The sequence below is a fragment of the Tamandua tetradactyla genome, chromosome 3 (genome assembly GCF_023851605.1).
Source record: "Tamandua tetradactyla isolate mTamTet1 chromosome 3, mTamTet1.pri, whole genome shotgun sequence".
Taxonomy (NCBI): Eukaryota; Metazoa; Chordata; class Mammalia; order Pilosa; family Myrmecophagidae; genus Tamandua; species Tamandua tetradactyla.
In genome coordinates, this window is record NC_135329.1 from 194,931,318 (window position 1) to 194,950,093 (window position 18,776).

Here is an 18,776-nt window from a genome sequence, read left to right on the forward strand (position 1 = left end):
AATAGATGCAAACATTCCAAGAAATGATCATGATGATTAATATGCAACTATTTGATGATATTGTGAATTACTGATTATATATGTAAAACAGAATGATCAAACTAGGAATGTTTGCATTTGTTAGGTGTTTTTTGGTATTTAAAAAAATTAAATAAAATAAAATTTTAAAAATATATATATTTTTATTTTTAAAATAAATAATTGGGCAGACAATATACATGCCTAGAGAAGAAGCCCACTTTGAATAGCTGGAAACACATCTCCATGGAAGTCATCTAAATAAAAGGTTACCACCCACAATTGTGGTGGATCACATCTCCAGTAATATTGAATGAGGATTAAAGGAGGGCTTTTCTGGGGTACAGAACAGATTCAAACTAGCACAGTTTTCTAAAGCTACAGGAAATGTGATATATCCAGAGTATGCACAGATGAGTAAGAAAATATGGATAATAGATAAATAATAGGAAAACAAAGGTTAAAATAAATTAGGTAGATGGAAATATTAGTGGTCAATGAGAGGAAAGGGTAAGAGGTATGGTATATATGAGTTTTTCTTTTTTCTTTTTCTTTTTCTGGAGTGATGCAAATGTTCAAAAAAATGATCATGATGATCAACTATGTGATGCTATTGTGAGTCATTGATTGTACACCATCTATGGAATGTGTGCGTGAAGAATTATCAATAAAAATATTTCCAAAAAAAAAACCTTTAAAAAACAACAGCAAAACACATCACATAGCTTAAGTAGATTTGGCCTGTCCTTTGCAGGAATAAGTTTCATAGGGGCAAACCCCAAAATTGAGGACTCAGCCTATTAATTTGATGTCCTCATTGCCTGCAAGAATATCGAAATTCTCCAAATGAAGAAGTTGAACATTTCCTCCTTTCCTGCACTGTTTCAACTGAGAAGGAGGAAAACTACTGAGACAGATGTCATTAAACTCATGTTCAAGTAGAACTAGGACTGTGATACTGTATTAGCTTGATAAGCTGCTGGAATGCAATATACCAGAAATGAAATGGCTTTTAAAAAATGAATTATAATAAGTTACAAGTTTACAGTCATAACCCTATAAAAATGTCCAAACTAAGTCTTCCAGGGAAAGGTACCTTAATTCAAGGAAGGCACATGGCTGGTGTCTGCTGGGATCTGTGGCTTCTGATTTCAAACAGCTTCCCTGGGGTCGTTTTCTCTCCGAACCTCCAAACATCTGGGTCTCATGCTGGCTCTGTTGCTTCTATCTGCTCTCTCCAAAATGTTCCCTCTTTTAAAGGACTCCAGTAAACAAAGAAGACCCACCTGGAATAGGTGGAGTCACATCTACATCTAATCAATAGGTTACACCCACAATTGGGGGCACCACATCTCCATGGAGATAATCTAATCACAAGTTTCTGCCCTACAATAATGAATCAGGATTAAAAGAAACACCTGCCCCCACAAGATGGCATCAGTATTAAAAGATGGCTTTTCTTGGGTACATAATACTTTCAAATGGGCACTGATACTTTTGCAGCATCCTCTCTTTGACCTTAGCTGCTTTAAATCTGCTGAAATTGGCCATGATTGTGTTGCTTCCTATAAAAACGGAGCTCGAAGGATATTAAGGAATGATGAGAAAGAAAGAAAGGAAGGAGAGAAAGAAAGACACAGACAGGCTCAGGGGGTCTAAAGCTTGAGTTTACTTCAGACAGACTTCAGACAATTTTATTCTTAACCAGATACTGGTTATATACCACAGGATGACAATAGGCATGCATGCATTTCCTGAGGGAACAAAGTTCTTATCTTTCAGTGTTCTTCCTTTGTACTTAAAATAACATTTGGGGTAAACAAACATTCTCTTCCTCCTAAACTGTCTTACATAAATCAGATAACATAAAGCAGCTTACTGCCACCACCACCCTAATGCCATCTACTCCCAAGTAGTTCCGCAGGTCTTATGTTAATCCTATCTCCTACATTTCCCCCTATTTATTTTATAAGTCGAGGTGACCACGCCTGTCTTAGGTTGCCCTTAGGCTCTGAAGGGTCTTACCTGTCATTGGCTGCCAGTCAAGCTCTCTGACTTTGACTCAGGAGGGAGCCAAGTTTTCACAAGAATCACATTGTTAGGGTGGTTATAAGCAGAGGTGACTGCGCCTGTCTTAGGTTGCCCTTAGGCTCTGAAGGGTCTTACCCGTCATTGGCTGCCAGTCAAGCTCTCTGACTTTGATTATCTGTTGTTAAACACAGCTGAGGAGGAAGCAAAGTATAAACAGCCCCAAACCTAAGATTATTTAGCTCTTGGGTAAGTGATTGTGTAATATCACCTCCCTAGGCTACATGTAAATTATTCTGAGATAATTCTAATACCCCTTTTTTGTAATTCTAAGATATCAGGACTTAGATCTGAAAGCCTTAAAAGATGCCCTTTCCCTTTTTCCATTCTATTTCAGACAGGCCATATGTTAAAAGAGGGTAATACATTTTGCTAGTTCTTTTCCTAAATCGATGCAAATGTACTAAGAAATGATGATCATGCATCTATGTGATGATGTTAAGAATTACTGATTGCATATGTAGAATGGAATGATTTCTAAATGTTGTGTTAATTTCTTTTTTCTTTAATTAATAAAAAAATTATAAAAAAAGAGGGTAATACAAAAACTGCTCTCATTCCTTTTACACTTTAAACTTTGTAAAAAATTTAAATTATACATTTGATCTCCAATATGAACCAATGTCATTTCTATATCATTTAGTCTATTATTAATTTGCTTATCAATGAGATTGTCTATGCCACAGTTCACTGGTGTTTTTCTAACAACGCTGCATCTGTATAGTTTGTTGCAATGCAGTTCCAGTGACTGCAGCCACTGTGATGCTTCCAATGATTCCAATGACAGCTGCAATAATGAGTCCAATTAGTCTCTTAGTTCTTTTTAGATATCCTTTTGCCAAATGGATCAGTATATGTGTTTCTGGAGAGGATTGCAAAGATCTTGACATCTGCACTGGAATACCTCTTCTTCTCCTTGCTGCTAAAATCATCTCATTTTTCTGCAATATAAATGCTTGGAGACAAGTGAATAGAGAATAGTTCTTATAATTAAAAGTTTGATTTCCTGTATGTATATAGTGTTTATGGTGGCTATTTAGAGAGAAGTTATAGTTACTAGAATATGCTGTAAAGATTGGCCCCAGTCCTAAGAAAAATTTCCCATAAATTTCTCTGACTAATGTATTTATCATCCCAAATTTTGGCACAAATCATCCTCTATGTAATAACTCTGGTTTAACTTGCCTATCCATATAGTCTCAGTTATCTTCAACCCCACAGGGGAATCTTACAATTCCATAGGAATCATTAATTATGATAACTGCTCGATCCATATGACATGACTGCCATCCATTCCAACTTTCTTTCCCATCTATCAGGCAAGTATCCTTTGTATCCATAGAGTTATGCATACAGGTCTTTCTAAAAATGGAAGAATTAAATTTGACACCAGTTTTTTTCTTACTGGGCTGGAATCCTAACCTGGTATTCAGATTATTTTGGTAAAGTTGGATTGGCCCATGTTAGGGCTCACAGATAAACCCAATAAGTATAAATATGTCCCTGTCCTTCATCAATTAAAATTGTATGTCCTATGATATACATTACCCATTTAGTTATTTTTGTCCGGGTTGACATGTCTGGGTTTTATTCTCTTCGAGGGAATCCAAACCGAGGTTCCGTCATCTGCAATGACAAGAGCAAATCCCCTACCCCACACCTTTACCATTCCTGGTTTCCATAAATCATCTTTAACATCTTTCCAATAGATTGGCTGCAGCTGCAGTTCTGTTTGGTATATATCATTTTTCTTTCCCAAATTACTAAAATATTGTTCTGCAGGAGTCTATGATGAATTATCATAAATGTTTAAAAAATTTAAAGTAAACAGTGGTTTCGTTAATTGATCTTTTGGTGTACATATTTTCATAACATCATCCTGATCATCATCTCCCCCTTTTTGTTTCAAGAGCATAGACTTGAGCATCTGGTTTTCTCACATAATAATTCCTTGCCTTGAGGAATTATGTGGAATTCCTGTGATATGAGTAATATTAAAAGTAGTACAAAATTTATGAAATTGTTTTCCTGTATAAGCAGGACCATTGTCCATTTAATAGATTGGGGGCACTCCATAACAGCAAAAGCATTAAGTAAATGTGATTTAACATGGCAGAAATGTTCTCCAGATTGCACGGTAGCCCAGATGAAATGAGAACAAGTCTGTGATAACATGTACATACTGCATTTTATCAAAATGTGAAATGAGTAACATCCATTTGCCATAATTTATTTGCTTTTTGACCTTGAGGATTAACCCCTGATGCAAATGGGAGTGCATTCAAAGGTCCACAGGTTGGACAAGTCCTGACAATGTCCTGAGCTTGCTGTTTAGATAAAGATGGAACTTCCTTTCCCAGCCCTTTGCTATTGATGTCAATTTGTGAAGTGTTGTGGGATCTTGAATTAAACTCACAAGACTATCTGCTTGCTGATTTTGTAATGACAGAGGACCTGGAAGATTGGTATGAGCTCTTTATATCCACGATAAAAAGAGGATTAATTTGACTTCTGACTAATGTTTGTAAATGTAAAAACATTCAGGAGAGTTCATCTCTTTCAAACAAAGAAGCTGTCTCAATGTGAGTAACTGTTTGGCAAACATATTCAAAATCAGAAACAATATCAAGAGATTGTGGAAAACTTTGCAATACTTGAATTACAGCTGCTAATTCAGTAGGCTGGGCTGAGGTATAAGGCGTTTTCCAACTTTCGTTTTCCCCTGGGGTGACATATGCAGCCTTCCCATTAATATTATCATCAGTAAAGACAGTAATAGCTAGCAGGGAAGCTAGAAATATTTTAGGCAAAATCCATTGCGTTCATTTTTAAAAATTGTAAAAGTTTTGATATAGCAAATGATTATTCATTTGTTTTTTTAAATTATTTAATGCTATTTGCCAAGAGGTATTGAAAATATATATACTTTGAACCTCTTCCTTTGTGAGATCACACACTATGCGATTAGGATCATGACTTCTTAATTGATAATATTTTGGTGACTTTTGGCTATTAAAGAAACAATCTTTTGCAAATATGTATTTAAACATTTTTGTCAATTGTTTGGTAAAAAAATCCATTTTAAAACACCATCTTGCTAAAATAGGCCTGTGGGAGATTGCAAGGTAAAGAAAATAATAAAATACTTTAATTAATGTTTCAAATATGCATAACTATCAATATATAGTTTTAACAAGAATTTTTAGTTTTAAAGTTCTTAAAATATATTTCTTTTAAAAATATGAATAGGAGCGAAACTCATGGCCAGTTTCCAAATTGCTGTTTGTAAAAGGAGATGGGGTTCCTATTCGCATTCTTGGTCACAAGGTTTTATTTGTAGCATAGGTATAATTTCAGTAGAATAATTATTTAGATTAAACCAAGGTAACTTAACAGAACACTTTGAATCAGAACTACAATCCTGAATTACATACCCCTTAGGGGACCGGTCTATTATAATTCTACAGGAACCGTTAATTAGTACTGACTTTTGCTTGGCATGGCATTGTTTCTATTGAATATTTTCTGACTCAGGTGTATATGAATTTTTATATGAAGGCAGCTCATATTGACGTAAAATTTTTATAATTATGCATCCCATCTTAAGTTATTTATTTGCTTTCCTTTTCCCTTGCCTCAGGTTTACACTTCTGTATTTCTATTTTGTTGTTGTTGCTGTTGTTGTTTTTTTAAGAAATAGCTTCTTTCTTGAAGAAGCTTTTTTAACCTCTTTTTCCCAACTAGAATTACTTTGTCCCTGGCTATTATTTCCTGGCTGTGTCATCTTTATGCTATTAACTATTTCCCTTTACTATTTTCTTCTAACAACAAGAACACAGTTTCTTTATTTTTCCTAAACTCCCTTCTGTTATTGCCCCATGTGACCTCACTGTATTGTCATAGAAAACTGTTTTCAATTCAGAACTTTCTTCACTCCTTTTCCCTCAATGTCTCCCATCTCACTATGGGGAGTCTGCTTTAGACTCTTCTCTGCTTTATCCACAAAGTCTTTTTTCCTTTAAAATACAAATAACTCAAACTGTATTAGAACCTTATTTTAGTAATGACACCCTAATGATGTTTTCAACACACAAACATACATACATACATACTCCTCTAGCCACCTATTGTAATTACCTGTTACCCTGATGATCCAAGGAAAATGCTTACTTTACCAATATGACTTGAGTCCTCTTCTATCAGCTGGACACATGTGCCTCTAATGAGACTTTTCCTTGGTTCCTTAATATTGATTTGGAGTCTTCTTCTTCGAGCCCCACGTTGGGCGCCAAATGTTGCTTCCTATTGAAACGGAGCTCGAAGGATATTAAGGAATGATGAGGAAAAAAGAAAGAAAGAAAGAAAGACACAGATGGGCTCAGGGGGTCTGAAGCTTGAGTTTACTTCAGACAGACTTCAGACAATTTTATTCTTAACCAGATCCTGGTTATATACCACAGGATGACAATAGGCATGCATGCATTTCCTGAGGGAACAAAGTTCTTATCTTTCAGTGTTCTTCCTTCATACTTAAAATAACCATTTGGGGTAAACAAACATTCTCTTCCTCCGAAAATGTCTTACATAAATCAGATAACATAAAGCAGCTTACTGCCAGCCACCACCCTAATGCCATCTACTCCCAAGTAGTTTCGCAGGTCTTATGTTAATCCTATCTCCTACATGATTGCACCTGTTAATTTGTACAAAAGCCCATTTCTGCTATTTTTCAAGCTACAGCACAAAGCTGCTTAACAGGTCTGTCTGAGTACACTTTGTTGTTCCACAATAAAAGAGGTTTAAGCAATGCTCAATTGTTAGTTCACATCTTCTGAAACAACTTGTTCGAGGTACATAATGTTACGGGATTTCTCTCAGTGTTTTCCTTTAAACCAAGAACCTATATTCAAACTCTATGTTGGGGAAAGGTGACTTTGGTTTATTCATCATCCGTTTTTTGGGGGTGCATGGTCCAGGAATCAAACCCGGGTCTCCCGCATGAAAGGTGAGCATTCTACCACTGAACCATCCATGCACCCATATTTATCATCCTTTTTAAGTCTTGGGAAGACAGTATACCCAGCATCTAATCAGCATAAATAGCTTAGTCTAGACTATAACCCATCTGTAGAAATTAGATACTCAGAGGGCTGCACCTTGCTCGTGGTCACTGAGGTCTGTGAGGTAAGTCTGTTATGGCAGTTAAAATATTATGACCCTGGTCAAGAGAGAGCGCCAAAGATTTCTTTGTTATTATACCCCAAGCGTTGGCTATCTGAGCATTTGTAGAGTGGAGGGGAGAGAAAGCAAGTCCTTACAAGTTTACCAAACTGGAAACATATAATCCTAAAGCCACTGATGACTGTAGAGGGAGAGAAAAAAAGAATAAATAAAATTCCTGAGGCCAAATGATTAAAGATTCACATAAAAATAATTATTTTAAATCAAGCATCTATATGTAAAAAGCATTTATAAAGCCCCAGAAGTAATTTTAAAACTAAAAACAAGCAAACCCGGCATTAATGCAGTAAAATATCACTATACCAGAAATCTTCCCAAAGTTGTGAGGGGCTCTCCATGATTGATTGGGGAGTTCAGCGATCAGGCCATTGGTGCCACCACATCTACTACTCTATGTAGACAATAAACCAGTAAAAAGTTTCCCCCAACTAGGTGACTCAAATGGTCATTTTTATTCAAGTGAGCTGCTATGACAGATGTTTCAGAAAGGAAGCTCTGATACTGAGGGGGGTCTTGGCCAAGATGGTGGCTTAGCGAGGTGTGGGATTTAGTTCATCCTCTAGAGCAGCTAATAAATAGCCAGGAACAGCACAGAAAAACTGCTGGGGCCACATCACTGAGCAGACACACAGCGTATCCCAGTCTGGGCCAGCTGGACTGGCTGCGAGCAACCCCAGGACCATGAGTTCCCCAAGCCATGATGGCCGGCACCCTTCCCCCACAGGCTGCTTCCCAGAGGGGAAAGGAAAGAGACTTAACCAGCAGCAGGGGCTGAACCCAACCAAATGTCAATTGTGGAATTAACAAATTCTGACTACTAAAAATAGGCCCCCAGCTCAGCTGAACCTCCAATAAAAGCAGAGGTTGCTGATTTTTGCCCTGGTGCAAAGAGGACAGGGCTGACGGAAAGAGAAAAAAGAAAAAAAACAAAGAGTTTTTTTTGGATTTGGAAAGGTCTGGGCCCTGCAGGAAAGGAGGGGGCACATAGGACCTGGAGATACACAGAGCAACGTACCAACTTAAGCTCTTGATTGGCAAACCTGAGGAATGGGGTCCTGCTCTGAAAAGGATTTTTCTCTTGAGCTTTTGTGGCTGTGTTTCTATGGCTTGACTGCTGTTTGGATACAGCTGCAAGTCTTCTTGGGCTCCACTGCCCCAGGCATAGGCAGAATTAAGCTTGTTTGAGTGTTTGTCTGGAGCCTGTGCCTTCCCCAGGGAGGGGTGGGGCCCAGCCCAGGTAGATTCCCTCCCTCAAGGGGTTCTGACCCCAGAGTTTGGAAAAGTGAAGTGATTAAAACCAGACTACAACCTCTCCTCTGTCTCCACCACGCCCCCAGAAGGGAGAGTCTGCTGAAGTTAAAGGTACCGAATCACCTTATGCTGGTGGAACCTACAGGCAGAAAAGCACCACATACTGGGCAGGATAGGAAAAACAGATCCCAGAGCGTTCATAGGAAAGCCTTTCAATCTTCTGGGTCTCACCCTCAGGGAAAACTGACACAGGTGACTCTTTCCTCCTGACAGGAGGCCAGTTTGGTCTGGGAAAATCTGGCTGGGGTCTATATACCTAAGTAGACCCTCCTAAGTGGGGAAAAAAGGCACCATACAGGCAGGGCAAAAAACAAGAAAACAAGAACAGAAAAATTCTGATCTGTTAAACAAAACCTAAGCTAGTGGTCCAGAATAAACTGAACTGAATGTCAAAGAACAGATAGACAACAAAGTAATCCAGCAAGAAAATCCTAGGTGGGCAGGTCACAGTGGCTCAGTGGCAAGAACGCTTGCCTGCCATACCAGAGGACTGATTCCTGCTGCCTGCCCATGTTAAAAAAAAAAAAAACCTGTTTGATGAACAGATAAATAAAATGTGGTACACATGCATAATGGACTATCATTAACCCATAAAAGGGAATTGAGCCCTGATACATGTGACACATGGATGAACCTTGAAAACAACATGCTGAGTGAAATAAATCAGACACAAAAGAAATACTAAAAAAAAAGAAAGAAAGAAAGAAAATCCTGGGTAAAAGAAGTGAAAGCAATCTCCAGAATAAGCTAATTAAGGTAATTAAATGCCTAGATGCCAGCAAAAAATAACAAATCATACTAGGAAAATTGAAGATATGGCCCAGTCAAAGGACTAACCAACGATTCAAATTATATACAGGAGTTGAAACAATTAATTCAGAATGTTTGAATAGACATGGAAAACCTCATCAAAAATCAAATCAGTGAATTGAGGGAGGATATAAAGAAAGCAAGGAATGAACAAAAAGAAGAAATTGAAAGTCTGAAAAAACAATTCACAGAACTTATGGGAATGAAAGGTACAGTAGAAGAGATGGAAAACAATGGAAACCTATAATGTCAGATTTCAAGAGGCAGGAGATAGGATTAGTGAACATCTGAAATCCAACAAGCAAAAGAAAATATAGGGAAAAGAATGGAAAACTGTGAGCAGTGACTCAGAGAATTGAATGACAACATGAAGTGCACGAATATACATGTTGTGGGTGTCCCAGAAGGAGAACAGAAGGGAAAAGGAGGAGAAAAACTAATGGAGGAGATTATTACTGAAAATTTCCCAACTCTTATGAAAGACTTAAAATTACAGATCCAATAAGTGCAGCGTACTCCAAACAGAATTGATCCAAATAGACATACTCCAAGACATTTACTAATCAGAAAGGAAGCTTCGAGTTGCAAAATACAGAAAACCTTGCTAATAACAAGAGTTGCTGTTCTTACCTAACAGAGTCCATATATAGCTTTCAGAATTGGTTATTTCATCAATGATCCTGCATGTTTTCCATCTTTCTTCTCGCCCATCTTCAGTATGTTGACTTGTCCTTTCTGCCCGGCACCCCCATGGACACAAAGTAGATTTCCAAGTGCTTGGATGTCACAAGTAATGCCCAGAGCAGAAATAAAATTCTCATCCAAAAGGATAGCATGCACATATCAAATTGATGAAGCAGCAATGGCAGTTCCCCACAATTTTATTGGGGATTGTAGACTTTGGAAGGAGACAGAAGAGCCATAACAATATGATCTGCATGAGCTCCAAGACCAACCTCCTTAATGGAGCTCACTTGTTTCCATCAGTCAGGGTATTGCAAATAGTAATTCTTTTTTCTGTCCTTCTAGCAGATGACCACCCTATCGTGTAAGTGTTACAGTCAAAACCATGTTGTGGACACTGATTCTCTTGGTGTCAATTCCAAATTTCCAGGAGCATATTTGATTGGCACCATGAGGATGCTCCTAGTGAGCTCTGTAACATCGTCTTGGCCCAGCTCTGACTTCAGCTACAGCTGTCATGCACAGGTCCTGCAAGCCCTGATGGCTTCCTACCTCCAAGTCCAGCCTGAGTATTTCTACCTTAGAGCTCTTCCCAAAGCCTCCACAGCTCAATCAACTTGCAGAAGGGTGTGTTCTAGTTTGCTAGCTGCCGGAATGCAACATACCAGGAACAGAATGGCTTTTAAAAAGGGGTATTTATTCAGTTGCTAGTTTACAGTTGTAAGGCCAAGAAATATCCCAATTAAAACAAGTCTATAGAAATGTCCAATCGAAGGCATCCAGGGAAAGATACCTTGGTTCAAGAAGGCCAATGAAGTTCAGGGTTTCTCTCTCAAGTGGAAGGGCACATGGTGAACACAGTAAGGGTTTCCCTCTCATCTGGAAAGGCACATGGCAAACAGTTAGGGTTACTCTCTCATCTGGAAGGGCACATGACGAACACAGTGTCATCTGCCAACTTCTTCTCCTGGCTTCCTGTTTCATGAAGCTCCCAAGAAGGCACTTTCCTTCTTCATCTCCAAAGGTCGCTGGCTCGTGGACGCTGCTTCCTAGCGCTGCAGCATTCTCTATTCTCTCTGAATCTCCTTCATTCTCCAAAATGTTTCCTCTTTTATAGGACTCCAAAAACTTATTGAGACCCACCCAAATGGGTGGAGACATGTCGTCACCTAATCCAGCTTAACAACCACTCTTGATCAAATCACATCTCCAGGGAGATGATCTGATTACAGTTTCAAACATACAGTATTGAATAGGGAATATTCTGCCTTTACAAAATGGGATTTTGATTAAAACATGGCTTTTCTAGGGGACATACATCCTTTCAAACCAGCACAGGGTGCAAGGTAGGGGTAGAAGGGTTACCAACCCAGCAGCAACCTTCAACTTATGGAAGACAGGAGTCAGCTCAGCTTTCTGTCCTTCATTTAAAAATTATATATATAAATATTATATATATATATAATAAATATATATATATATATATATTTGCCTCCTGTGCTTTAAAGGGACAACTTTGAAGTATGTTCTGTATGGTTCCTCCAAGGGTTCCCAGTGAAATGGAGGTCCAATTACCACAATGGTTCCCAAGTCAATAACATACTCTATTGGCTTTCTTTCTTTCTCCCTCCTTCCCACTCTTATTCTGGTTACCTAGGATTATCTACTACACGAATCACCTATACCCAAATCCTTGTCTCAGGTTTTGTTTTGGAGAGAACCAAAAACTAAGACAGCCAGTATGGGTCAGATGACCACACCTGGACCAATCCCCTTTGGCAGGGGTGGAACAAAGCTATAGGGGGATAGGGGTTGGGGGAGAAGGGGTTGGTGGAAGCAGCTTCCAGAGTTTCCCTGAAAGATTAACCAAAGTTCAATACACTAACTCATATACTAACTGAATGCTTGCCTAAACTTTTGCATGGATATAAGACTAGAATTTTTCTTCAAATATTGTTCTATCTTATTATTACTCTGGGGATAGAATTTCTTTTTTTCCATTTTACCCTTTTAGTAATATATTGGAAGGTTACTTATTTTAGAATATCTAGCTCATATCTAACCTCTCTAGTGGGCTCTCATTCGTTCTAAGTATTGCTCCCATTTTGGCTCAGGCCACCACTACCTCTTGCCTGGATTATAGCAAAATTTCCTAACTGGCCTTCTTTCCTCGAATCTTCTATCTCTTCTAATCTATCCTCCACTCTGAAGCCAGAATGACTTTCCAAAAATGAAAATCTGATCATGTCACTTTCTTGCTTAAAACTGTCTATAGTTTCTTTAGGTTAAAATTCTAAATACTAATTTAGTGGCTTCCACTACTTGAGATGGTTGGCCCCTGCTAGCTCTCCAGCTTCATCTCCAGCCAGGCTGCATCTCACTCCCTAAGATCTATATGTCCTAAACTGTTTAAAAGCTCACCTGAGTTCCTTCTTGTCTCCAGGTCTTTGAACCTGTTTCCCCTGTCTGAAATACTATCCCCTTCCAATCCTTTCCTTTCTCCCTCAGACTTCACCTAGCCAACTTCTACTCACCCTTCAGCTTTCAGTTTAAATAGCACTTGTTGATACTCAGAATGGGGTTAGGTGTCCTGAAATATACTGCCATGTTGTACTGTACTTCCCAGTCATTGCATGTATCACACAGTATGCAGGCACATGGTTGGACACTCAAAAAGTACTTAAGGAATGAATTAAGGAACAAATTTAATGGATTCTCTTGGGTTTTCTGGGAAGGTTGTCCAAACAGGCTTAGTGACTTTCACTTCAGTGGAGCTGACTCCTACCCCCAAACATGAGACTCAGACTTGGTCCATCAGAACATCTCATACCCTGGCCACAGGGCCACAGTCCAGGGCTTGGGAGATGACCCAAATCAAAGCAATCAGAGCTGATTTGAGGAACGGGGAAAGGTAGTTTTGCCTTTCACTGCCTTTGAGCTGTGAGAATGTAAGAAGCAGATGAGGGTGGTGGGGGGAGGGGGAGACCAGTCAAAAGTTGGAGGGAGAGGGGAAGAGTGAGAGAGATGGAGAGACTGGCTCCTCATTCCAGTTGTCGCCTGGATTCTCTTTCCATTTTGGAGGGCACTGTTCAACTCCAAGCTGATTTCACCTGTTTACTTGTCCCCATGCCTAGACTTAGGAAGACAGAGTGCGATCAACTCCATACCCAAGAGGCCAGAAGGACATGTGAAAAGATGTGCAGAAGCTGGAAAGTCTAAATCTGGGGGCTAAGATAAAGCAAGATATCAATTCAATGACTCTCATGCTTCATTCAGAAAATACTTCACAAACACTCATAACATTGCAGGCTGTTGTTTTCCCAAGTGGGGTCCATGGACAATCTGTGTCAGAATTACCTCAGGTACTTTCTACAGAATCAGAAGCTCCAGGGCCCAGGAATCTGCACTTAAAATTACCTCTGTAGGATTCGGCTTTCTCCGCCGGCAGCGCTCCCGCCGCCAGCCAGCTCTCCTCTCTCTCTTTCTCCACTGGCGGCGCTCCCGCCGCCAGCCAGCCCTCCTCTTCCCCCTTCTGCTCCGGTGGCACTCCATCCGTCATCTTATCCTTCCCTTTCTCCTCCTGCTCCGGTGGCTCTCCAACCACCACCGTGCCCTCTTCCGCCTTCACTGGCTCCTCCGCCACTGTCCTCGACAGCCTTGCCACCCTCACCTTTCCTCCTCCAGAACAGCTACTGGGGGAGTGGAGATGATACAGAGCAGCTCCCGGAGTCATGACGGAGATCAAAGGGATGGCGTACCCCATCCTGGAAAGGCTGACTGTCTGGGAGAACCAGCTCCGGTGAGATCGCCAAGGGGCGCGGGCTTTCCCGGGCGGGACGGCAAGCGGCCGGAGTCCCTCCCTTCCTCCTTCCCAGGCCAGCTGGCAGAATTGGGCAGGCGGTCCCTCGGGCTGCGGCAGCTGGCACGCCCACCACGCGAGTCCCCCGGACCAACTGAGAGAGTTGGGTCGGAAATCCCCAGACCGCGGAGAACGGTGACTGGGGTGGGTCCCTTCCAAACACATGACTCCCCGGTCCGGCTGGGAACGGTGCACTCTCCCAGGCTGCGGCGGCTGGCGCCCTCCCGCCACGCTTGGCGCCCCGGGCCGACTAGGAAATTCGGTTGGGCGTTCTTCCGGGCTGCGGCGGCCGGCGACCCTCCCCGCATTCGGACCCCCGGGCCGGCTGGTACTCTTCCAAGCCACTTCGGCTGGCGAACCTCCCCAACGGCGAGAGTTTTCCAAAGTTAAAGGGCCCACAGCACCTTTTACTGGTGGAACCCACAGAAAAACGTGTGCCACAAGCACCACCTACTGGGCAGGATAAGAAAAACAGAACCCAGAGATTTCACAAAAAAAACTTTCAACCTGTTCGGTCCAACACCCAGGGAAATCTGACTAAATGCCCAGATGCCAGCAGAAGATAACGGATCACGCTCAGAAAATTGAAAATATGGCCCAGTCAAAGGAACAAACCAATAGTTCAAATGAGATACAGGAGCTGAGACAACTAATGCTGAATATATGAACAGAAATGGAAAACCTCTTCAAAAACGAAATCGATAAATTGAGGGAGGACATGAAGAAGACATGGGCTGAACAAAAAGAAGAAATAGAAAAACTGAAAAAACAAATCACAGAGCTTATGGAAGTGAAGGATAAAGTAGAAAAGATGGAAAAAACAATGGATACCTACAATGATAGATTTAAAGAGACAGAAGATAGAATTAGTGATTTGGAGGATGGAACATCTGAATTCCAAAAAGAAACAGAAACTATCCGGAAAAGAATGGAAAAATTTGAACAGGGTATCAGGGAACTCAAGGACAATATGAACCGCACAAATATACGTGTTGTGGGTGTCCCAGAAGGAGAAGAGAAGGGAAAAGGAGGAGAAAAACTAATGGAAGAAATTATCACTGAAAATTTCCCAACTCTTATGAAAGACCTAAATTTACAGATCCAAGAAGTGCAGCGCACCCCAAAGAGATTAGACCCAAATAGGCATTCCCCAAGACACTTACTAGTTAGAATGTCAGAGGCCAAAGAGAAAGAGAGGATCTTGAAAGCAGCAAGAGAAAAACAATCCATCACATACAAGGGAAACCCAATAAGACTATGTGTAGATTTCTCAGCAGAAACCATGGAAGCTAGAAGACAGTGGGATGATATATTTAAGTTACTAAAAGAGAAAAACTGCCAACCAAGACTCCTATATCCAGCAAAATTGTCCTTCAAAAATGAGGGAGAAATTAAAACATTCTCAGACAAAAAGTCACTGAGAGAATTTGTGACCAAGAGACCAGCTCTGCAAGAAATACTAAAGGGAGCACTAGAGTCAGATACGAAAAGACAGAAGAGAGAGGTATGGAGAAGAGTGTAGAAAGAAGGAAAGTCAGATATTATATATATAATACAAAAGGCAAAATGGTAGAGGAAAATATTATCCAAACAGTAATAACACTAAATGTTAATGGACTGAATTCCCCAATCAAAAGACATAGACTGGCAGAATGGATTAAAAAACAGGATCCTTCTATATGCTGTCTACAGGAAACACATCTTAGACCCAAAGATAAATGTAGGTTGAAAGTGAAAGGTTGGGAAAAGATATTTCATGCAAATAACAACCAGAAAAGAGCAGGAGTGGCTATACTAATATCCAACAAATTAGACTTCAAATGTAAAACAGTTCAAAGAGACAAAGAAGGACACTATAAACTAATAAAAGGAACAATTAAACAAGAAGACATAACAATCATAAATATTTACACACTGAACCAGAATGCCCCAAAATACGTGAGGAATACACTGCAAACACTGAAAAGGGAAATAGACACATCGACCATAATAGTTGGAGACTTCAATTCACCACTCTCATCAATGGACAGAACATCTAGACAGAGGATCAATAAAGAAATAGAGAATCTGAATATTACTATAAATGAGCTAGACTTAACAGACATTTATAGGACATTACATCCCACAAAAGCAGGATACACCTTTTTCTCAAGTGCTCATGGATCATTTTCAAAGATAGACCATATGCTGGGTCACAAAGCAAGTCTCAACAAATTTAAAAAGATTGAAATCATACACAACACTTTCTCAGATCATAAAGGAATGAAGTTGGAAATCAATAATAGGCAGAGTACCAGAAAATTCACAAATACGTGGAGGCTCAAAACACACTCTTAAACAACAAGTGGGTCAAAGAAGAAATTGCAAGAGAAATTAGTAAATACCTCGAGGCGAATGAAAATGAAAACACAACATATCAAAACTTATGGGACACAGCAAAGGCAATGCTAAGAGGGAAATTTATTGCCCTAAATGCCTATATCAGAAAAGAAGAAAAGGCAAAAATGCAGGAATTAACTGTCCCCTTGGAAGAACTGGAGAAAGAACAGCAAACTAATCCCAAAGCAAGCAAAAGGAAAGAAATAACAAAGATTAGAGCAGAAATAAATGAAATTGAAAACATGAAAACAATAGAGAAAATCAATAAGACCAGAAGTTGGTTCTATGAGAAAATCAATAAGATTGATGGGCCCTTAGCAAGATTGACAAAAAGAAGAAGAGAGAGGATGCAAATAAATAAGATCAGAAATGGAAGAGGAGACATAACTACTGACCTCACAGAAATAAAGGAGGTAATAACAGGATACTATGAACAACTTTATGCTAATAAATACAACAATTTAGATGAAATGGACGGGTTCCTGGAAAGTCATGAACAACCAACTTTGACTCAAGAAGAAATAGATGCCCTCAACAAACCAATCACAAGTAAAGAAATTGAATTAGTCATTCAAAAGCTTCCTAAAAAGAAAAGTCCAGGACCAGATGGCTTCACATGTGAATTCTATCAAACATTCCAGAAAGAATTAGTACCAACTCTCCTCAAACTCTTCAAAAAAATCGAAGTGGAGGGAAAACTACCTAATTCATTCTATGAAGCCAACATCACCCTCATACCAAAACCAGGCAAAGATATTACAAAAAAAGAAAACTACAGACCAATCTCTCTAATGAATATAGATGCAAAAATCCTCAATAAAATTCTAGCAAATCGTATCCAACAACACATTAAAAGAATTATACATCATGACCAAGTAGGATTCATCCAGGTATGCAAGGATGGTTCAACATAAGAAAATCAATTAATGTAATACACCATATCAACAAATCAAAGCAGAAAAATCACATGATCATCTCAATTGATGCAGAGAAGGCATTTGACAAGATTCAACATCCTTTCCTGTTGAAAACACTTCAAAAGATAGGAATACAAGGGAACTTCCTTAAAATGATAGAGGGAATATATGAAAAACCCACAGCTAATATCATCCTCAATGGGGAAAAATTGAAAACTTTCCCCCTAAGATCAGGAACAAGACAAGGATGTGCACTATCACCACTATTATTCAACACTGTGTTGGAGGTTTTAGCCAGAGCAATTAGATAAGAAAAAGAAATACAAGGCATCAAAATTGGAAAGGAAGAAGTAAAACTATCACTGTTTGCAGATGATATGATACTATACGTCGAAAACCCGGAAAAATCCACAACAAAATTACTAGAGCTAATAAATGAGTACAGCAAAGTAGCAGGCTACAAGATCAACATTCAAAAATCTGTAGGATTTCTATACACTAGTAATGAACAAGCTGAGGGGGAAATCAAGAAACGAATCCCATTTACAATCATAACTAAAAGAATAAAATACCTAGGAATAAATTTAACTAAAGAGACAAAAAACCTATATAAAGAAAACTGCAAAAAATTGCTAAAAGAAATCACAGAAGACCTAAATAGATGGAAGGGCATACCGTGTTCATGGATTGGAAGACTAAATATAATTAAGATGTCAGTCCTACCTAAATTGATCTACAGATTCAATGCAATACCAATGAAAATCCCAACAACTTATTTTTCAGAAATAGAAAAACCAATAAGCAAATTTATCTGGAAGGGCAGGGTGCCCCGAATTGCTAAAAACATCTTGAGGAAAAAAAACGAAGCTGGAGGTCTCACGCTGCCGGACTTTAAGGCATATTATGAAGCCACAGTGGTCAAAACAGCATGGTATTGGCATAAAGATAGATATATCGACCAATGGAATCGAATAGAGTACTCAGATATAGACCCTCTCATCTATGGACATTTGATCTTTGATAAGGCAGTCAATCCAACTCACCTGGGACAGAACAGTCTCTTCAATAAATGGTGCCTAGAGACTTGGATATCCATATGCAAAAGAATGAAAATAGACCCATATCTCACACCTTATACAAAAGTTAACTCAAAATGGATCAAAGATCTAAACATTAGGTCTAAGACCATAAAACAGTTAGAGGAAAATGTAGGGAGATATCTTATGAAACTCACAATTGGAGGCGGTTTTATGGACCTTATACCTAAAGCAAGAGCACTGAAGAAGGAAATAAATAAATGGGAGCTCCTCAAAATTAAACACTTTTGTGCATCAAACAATTTCATCAAGAAAGTAAAAAGACAGCCTACACAATGGGAGATAATATTTGGAAATGACATATCAGATAAAGGTCTAGTATCCAGAATTTATGGAGAGATTGTTCAACTCAACAACAAAAAGACAGCCAAC